We start from the raw sequence: 7,500 nt of genomic DNA, 5'->3' as shown, positions 1-7,500 counted from the left end.
AGAGGGGGAAAGAGGACAAGAGGGAAGGAGAGAGAGGGGGAAAGAGGACAAGAGGGAAGGAGAGAGAAGGGGAAAGAGGACAAGAGGGAAGGAGAGAGAGGGGGAAAGAGGACAAGAGGGAAGGAGAGAGAGGAAAGAAGACAAAGAAAAGAGGGAAAGAGGAAAGGAACGAGTGAACGAGTGAACGAATGAGTGAGTGAGAGAGAGAAAAAAAGGAAGAAAGAAAGAGAAGAGAAGGAGAGATAAATATATGAGAGATATAAATAATGAAGAGGAGGAGAATCTGAATACATACGAAGAATAAAGAAATGAAAGTGAAAACGAAGAGAAACAAGGAAAAACGACAGAATATGACAAATAAGAGAGAGAAAGGGGATTCCCAGAAATGAAGTGGAAAGTGAGCGAAATAGAGAGAGAGAGAGAAAAAAAGAACAAACCAACACAGAAAAAGAGAGAAGTAACACGAGTTGCGAATGTTGCTTTGCTGTTGCACCGAGTGGGGGAGAGATGGAACACGATATTCGCTTCTGCAATTTGGGGGTTTTGTACCTGTGTTGTATTCATGTCATTCTACTTCTCTCTCTCTTTCTTTCTTTCTCTTTCTCTTTCTCTCTTTCTCTCTCTTTCTCTCTCTTTCTCTCTCTCTCTTTCTCTCTCTCTCTCTCTCTCTCTCTCTCTCTCTCTTTCTCTCTCTCTTTCTCTTTCTCTTTCTCTCGCTTTCTCTCTTTTTCTCTCTTTTTCTCTTGCTCTCTCTCTCTCTCTCTCTCTCTTTCTCTTTCTCTTTCTCTCTCTTTCTCTCTTTTTCTCTTGCTCTCTCTCTCTCTCTCTCCCCCTCCCCCCTCCCTCTCTCTCCCTCTCTTTCTCTTTCTCTTTTTCTCCTTCCTCCTCCTCCTGCTCTTCCTCCTCGTCGTCGTCACCATCTCCTCATGCTCCTTGTCACCATCTCCTTCTCCATCATCATCATCACCACCTTTCCTTTCTTCTTTTTTCCGATTATGGCCCTTCGACCGCCCCTCTCCCTCCACTCCTCCTCCTCCAACACCCTCCCCAACCCCAACCCTCCCCCACCCTCCTCCCTCAACCCCAACCCTCCCCCTCCCTCCTCCACCAACACCCTCCCCCTCCACTCCTCCCTCAACCACCCCTCCCCCTCCACTCCTCCCTCAACCACCCCTTCCCCTCCCTCCCCCTCCCCCTCCCCTCCTCCCTCAACCACCCCTCCCCCTCCCCCTCCCTCCTCCCTCAACCACCCCTCCCCCTCCCTCCTCCCTCAACCACCCCTCCCCCTCCCTCAACCACCCCTCCCCCTCCCCCCCTCATTACTCGTGGGTCGTGTGTGTTTACGAGGGCCAGGTAGGGGAAGGGGGAGGGGGAGGGGGGAGGGGGTAGAGGCGACCCCCTTCCCCCCTTCCCCCCCTTCCCTCTCCCAAGGGTGTTATGTGTTGGGTCATTCTTTCCCTGTTCTTTTTTTTTATAATTGTCTTTGTTTTGTTTTTGTTTGTTGTTCATTTTATTTTGTGTTACTTTTTTTTGTTGTCTCCGTTTTCTGCCTTTGTATTTAGTGTATTTTTTTATTTTATACTTTTTCTTTTTGTTTTTTGTTGATTTCAGGCCTTTGTTTACTTTCTTTTTCTTTTTTTCTCTTCTTTCTCTGTATATTTCTTTCTGTTTTTATTTATTTATTTATTTATTTTTTATGCATTTCTGAGAATCTTCATGCCGTGTGCCTCTTTCTTTGCCCCCTCCCCCCCCCTCTCTCTTTCTCTCGCTTATCTCTCCCACATTTTCCACACTCTCTCTCAATCTCTCTCTAGTCCTCTCTCCTTTCGTCTCTCTCTCTCTCTCTCTCTCTCTTTTCTCCGCTTTTTTTTAATCCTATCATTTCTCTCCTTCCTCTTCGCTTTTCTTCGTTCTTTGCCTTTCCCTTCCTTCCCAAGTCATCGCCTTCCTTTCTTCCTTCCTTCCTTCATTCATTCTCTCTTTCTTTCTCATCTTAATGCCTCTTTATCTCTCTCTTTCTATCTATCTACTTATTTATCTCTTCCCCTCTCCCTCAGTATCATCCTTCCCCATCTTCCCTATCTCCCTCCCTCCCTATCCCTCCCTCCCTCCCTCCCTCCCTATCCCCTCTACCTCCCTCCCTATCCCCCTCCCCCTACCTCTGTCCTCTCTGTTAGGTGTTTCGGATAATGATGTCAGGGTGAGGGAACAATGTCGTTAGGAGGGAGAGGGAGATCGGACCCCCTCCCCCCACTCCCCCCCCCACTCCCTCTCCTATCCCTTTCCTCCTTTCCTACCATCGCCCTTCGCTTCTTCCCTCTATGTCCTCTTCATTTCGTCTCCTCTTCGTTCTCTCTCCCATCATTCTCTTTTCTCTCTTTCTTCTCTCTTCTCTCTCTCTTCTCTTTTCTCTTTTCTCTCTTCTCTCTTTCTTCTCTCTTCTCTCTCTCTCTCTCTCTCCCTCTCTCCCTCTCTCTCTCTCCCTCCCTCCCTCCCTCCCTCCCTCCCTCCCTCCCTCTCTCATAGAGAGAGAGAGATGGAGTTAAAGATAGAGAGAGAGAAAGAGAAGGAGAAAGAGAAATAGAAAGAGAAAGACAGACAGAGAGAGAGAAAGAGAAAGAGAGAAAGATATAATGCTCTTCAGGAAGAGAGAAAAAGAAGAAGAAGATCGGAAAAGGCGGATTTATTTTTTAATCGATGAGTCCCTCCTAATTCCGGGTTGCGCCACGGGTGTTTCGCGCCCTCCCAGAAGTTATTTCCGGGTCGCGTTGTGGTCCCTCGGGGGAGGCCGAGGCGGAGGCCCTTTGTATAAGGCTTGAAGCTGCTGTCGTGGTTTCTGCTTTTTTTTTTTTTTTTTTGTGTGTTTTTCTTTTGTTTTGGTGTCCTGGTCATATGTTTGTTTATGTTTGTTTTATTTTATTTGTTGGTTGCGGGAGGTGGTATTTTTTCTGATGTTTTTTTTTTCTGTCTGTCTGTCTGTCTGTATGTCTGGTGTTTGTTTTTCTCTTTCTATCATTTTTTCTTTCTTTCTCTTTCTCTCTTCTCTTCTCTCCTCTCTCTCTCTCTCTCTCTCTCTCTCTCTCTCTCTCTCTCTCTCTCTCTCTCTCTCTCTCTCTCTCTCTCTCTCTCTCTCTCTCTCTCTCTCTCTCTCTCTCTCTCTCTCTCTTTCCCCTCTCTCCCTCTCTTTCTCCCTCTCTCTCTTTCCCTCCCTCCCTCCCTCCTCCTTTCTCCCCCTATCCGCCTCCCTTTCCACCTCCCTCTCCATCTCTATCTCCCTATCTCTTCACCTATCCATCCATCCATCCATCCATCCATCTCTCCCTCCTTCTCTCTCTTCCCCAAGAACCACCACCTCCTCCTCGCCTCCCCCCCCACCCACCCCACCCCCACAAAAAACAATATTGATGAAGTGCCGAAGCAATTTAATGCACATTACACCGTAGCAACCATGAAACTTTGCACGCCGTCCACCTCGAGTGTCTGCGGAGGAGGTGGGGCGTTGAGTCACCATATGAAGGAAGGGAGATAGATGGTAGTTGTTGTTGTTGTTGTTGTTAATTTTGTTGTTATTGGGTTTTTGTTTGTTTGTTTTTGTTGTGGTTTGGTGTTTTTGTGATTTTTTTGTTATTTTTGGGGGGTATTGTTTTTTTTATTGTTGTTATTGTTATTATTATTTTTATTTTTACCATTATTATTAGTGTGGTTATTGTCATTGTTATTGTTACTATTATAATCATCATTATTTTCATTGGAATTACTAAAAATGCTACTATCAGTATCCTTATTATTCGTATAATCGGTATTATGCGCGTAATTCCATTTTCTTATTGTCTTTATAACTATTATTATACTTTTTTTCATTATCATTTTTTATATTAAGGTCATCACCACCGCCATCACCACACAGGCCTCACCATCCTCTGTTATGGTGCAATGAACAGGCCATTTTACCTTCTTAATTATCTGATCGACCCCCTCCCTCCTCCTCCCACCCACCCCACCCCCACCCTCCCCCGACCCTCTCCCGATCCCCCCACACACACTTAGGAAATGAAACCTAAATGTTGCTACTTTGAGGGCGGGAGGGACAAATTATCATGTTTTTTTTGTGTTTATTTATCCTCTTATTTTAATGGTTTGTGTTTGTTTATTTGTTCTTGATGAGGGTGGCATTTTTTTTTTTTTTTTTGGGGGGGAAGGAAGGAGGGAGGGTGGGTGGGTGGTTGGGTGGGTTTGGGATGGAGGGAGGGTGGGTGGGTGGGAGGGAAGGAGGGAGGGTTTGGGAGGGAGGGAGGGTGGGATGAAGGAGGGAGGGAGGGAGGGTGGAGGATGGCTTTTAAAGTTATGGGTAGGTTTATTTATTGATTTCATTTAACCATTTTAATTTTATTTCATTTTAATTCTTCTTTTTCTTTTTTATTGATTTTTTAAAATTTTATTTTCGTTTTTTTTTTCTTTCTCTTTTTTATTTTGCGTTTTTTGCTTGCTGTTTGTTTCTCTATTTGTTGGTTATGGAAGAGGGAATAATGGGGATTGTTCATAAGTTTCAAAGTAGAGGAAATTGAAACATTCAACAGTAAGACAAAGACTAGAATAAAAAAAAATGAATTTAAGAAGAATAACGAAAAGGAACCAGAAAGCAAAACAAGAAAAACTGGTAAAGTATATACTGATATTAATGGTAAAGAATAAGGGAGCTAGAAAAGAAGACAGAAGAATGAATAGAAGAAAAACATAGATATAGAAAAGGTAGACAAAAAAAGAAGAAAAAAAAAAGAAGAAGAAGAAGGAACAAACGATTAGAAAAAAAAACGATAAATGAAAACCGAAAGAAAACGAAATAGTAATAATAAAAAGAAAAGAAAACGGGAAAGCATTAAACTAGCATGTGTGGGGTGGGGGTGGGGGGGGGGGACTTAATGAGACCTGTTTTCCTCTCTCTTATTGTGCCATTATCACCTCTCGGCTTTGCTGTTCTTACTGGATTGCAAGAGAGGGAGGTAGGGGGAGGAAGAGAGAGAAAGAGGAGGAAGGAAGAGGGAAGAGGAGGAGGAGGAGAGAGAGAGAAAAAAAGAGAAAGAAAGAGGAGGGAAGAGGGAGGAGGAGAGAGAGAGAGAGAAAGAGGAGGAAGGAGGAGGGAAGAGGGAGGAGGAAGAGAGAGAGAAAGAAAGAGGAGGAAAAAGGGAAGAGAGAGAGAGAGAGAAAGAGGAGGGAAGTGGGAGGAAGAGAGAGAGGGACATGAAAGAGGGAAGAGGTGGAAAGAGAAGAATCTTGACAAGGAGGAAAGAGAAAAACAAAACAAAACATGGTGGATGAGAAAGGTAGGGGAAGAGACGGTGAGAGGAGAAGGAGGAGGAGATGGAGATAGAGATAGAGATGGAGGTGTTGAGATAAGGAAGAAGTAAAGAAGAGAGAGAGAAGAAGAAAAGGAAGCGAGAAAGGGGAAGGAGCGAGGTTTTAATAGGAGAGAAAGAGAGAGAGCGAGCGAGAGCAAACAAGCAAGCAAGCAAACAAGCGAGCGAGCAAAAGAATTTAAGAAAAAAAAAAAAAAGAGAAAATAGATCAGTTTCCCCCCGTGCGAATGAGAGAGAAAACACCGTAACGAAAGAGAATATGAACCTATAAACAACAATAATTGAATTTGGATTAATAATAATGTGTTTCCCAGTGTAATCATAAATCCCTCAGTTCATTTGGAAAATTCAAAAAGACCTTAATGACAAAGACGATTCCCCATTAATCAAGCGCCTGTGCATGATGAAAGGGCATCACAATTATGCCTTTTGCTTCTGTAATCAGTCATGCAGATCGATATTATGATTAGTTGGGTTTCATTTAACGTGACTTTTGCTTTTATAATCGTGCTTGTAATAACGGTCTTCCCCCACAGGTGTTTTTTTTTTTTTTTGAGTTGTCGATATATTTATATTTTGTTTTATATATGTATGTGTATAATCAGACTTATATTTATGTAAGATTATGGTATATGCATGCATGCTTATGTGTATACATTGTGTGGATATATATATATATATATATATATATATATATATATATATATATATTTATATTTATATATATATTTATATATATATGTATATATATATATATATATATATATATATATATATATATATATATATTTAATATTTGGTCGATGTTTCGATATGTTTAATAATATTATGACTTTTAAAATCGAGATGTTTTTTTTAATGTATGGATGAATTAACACGATCTATCACCCAAACCTCCTTTTTGTATTAGATTAATTCCACTACAGATTACACACAAACTGCACGTAACACTTCCTAACCCGCTTAATGATTTTAGCTTTGCATGTCCGTATGTTGCTTCTGTGTGTTTGTAGCTCTGCCTCGTAGAATGATATTCACTAATGAACTAATTGAGAATCATTTGAGGGTTAATAATGATTTGATGACTGATGTAATTTTTTTTTTTTTTATATAAAGAGAGGTGGATTATATTGCAGAATTATGTGTATGTTGTTGCTATTTGTATGTAAATGATTTATATCGATATTTAGATGATTTTTAGATTGATTTAGATACTGGTTGTTATTTTCATCAGTGTTGATAATGATGAAAACGGTAACAAAAGAAAATGTCATTATCAGACTTTATGTTGATGCATTGCACTTTTCTGTTTTATTTTTCATGATATTCGCAATACGATAAAAAGAAAAAAAAAATATATATGTATATATATATATATATATATATATATATATATATATATATATATATATATATATATATATATATATATATATATTTGCGACATTACAAAATGAACAACCGAATTTTTTTCAAAACTTAGAAAAAAAAAAATATATATATATATATTTATACACCCACAACCAATTCAACCCCCTCTTCTCTTTTCTCCCCCCCCCCCCCCCCCGTCCCACACTCACACCCATCGTCGCCGCCGCCGCCCCCCTATCGCCGCCTTCCCATCGCCCCCCCCCCCTTCTTCTTCCACCCGGGGCCCTACAGTGAGCACAGAACGATGGTGTCGGCTGCGGGGGAACCTGCTCTTCTACTTCAAGTCTCGGGATCACTGGTCAGAGCCCGCGGGGGTCATCGTCCTCGAGAACTGCCAGGTCACCCTCGACCAACCCCAGGACAACCTCTTCGCTTTTAATTTGGGTGAGTGTTGGAGGGGGGTCTTTTTTTTTGGGGGGGGATGGGAGGGAGGGGGGAGGGGTGTGTGTGTGCTTGTTTGTTTGTTTGTGTGTGTGTGTGTGTGTGTGTGTTTTGTGCTACTTCTGTTTTGATTATTTGTTTATACAACACAAACTTATGCTTTCACATTCTCTCTCTCGCTCTCTCCCTCCCTCCCTCCCTCCCCACCAAACCTCCCCACACGAGAGAGAGCAATCAAAAGGACGAGAGAAAAGAAACCAAACCTCATTGCGCGCAGGAAATGAACATGAACACAACCCCTTTTATTTTGCAATACCAATCTACGACACAGTAA

At 41.8% G+C, this 7,500-nt stretch overlaps 1 protein-coding gene across 2 annotated transcripts in view; it reads left to right on the top strand.

Moving 5' to 3' along the window:
* Positions 1–7,500, top strand: part of LOC122261103 (inositol polyphosphate-4-phosphatase type I A) — a 35,469-nt gene that overhangs the window by 7,111 nt on the left and 20,858 nt on the right. For both annotated transcript variants that reach the window (XM_086533642.1, XM_086533641.1), the window contains exon 2: positions 7,017–7,169. The gene's annotated coding sequence lies outside the window, so the exon portion shown is untranslated. The remainder of the gene's footprint in view (positions 1–7,016; positions 7,170–7,500) is intronic.

This window comes from Penaeus japonicus, unplaced genomic scaffold, assembly GCF_977035675.1.
Source record: "Penaeus japonicus unplaced genomic scaffold, GWHDUDI00000001_assembly GWHDUDI00000039, whole genome shotgun sequence".
In the NCBI taxonomy this organism is placed as follows: Eukaryota; Metazoa; Arthropoda; class Malacostraca; order Decapoda; family Penaeidae; genus Penaeus; species Penaeus japonicus.
The sequence above is the reverse complement of the archived record's forward strand: the minus strand, read 5'-3'. Positions and strand labels throughout refer to the sequence as shown.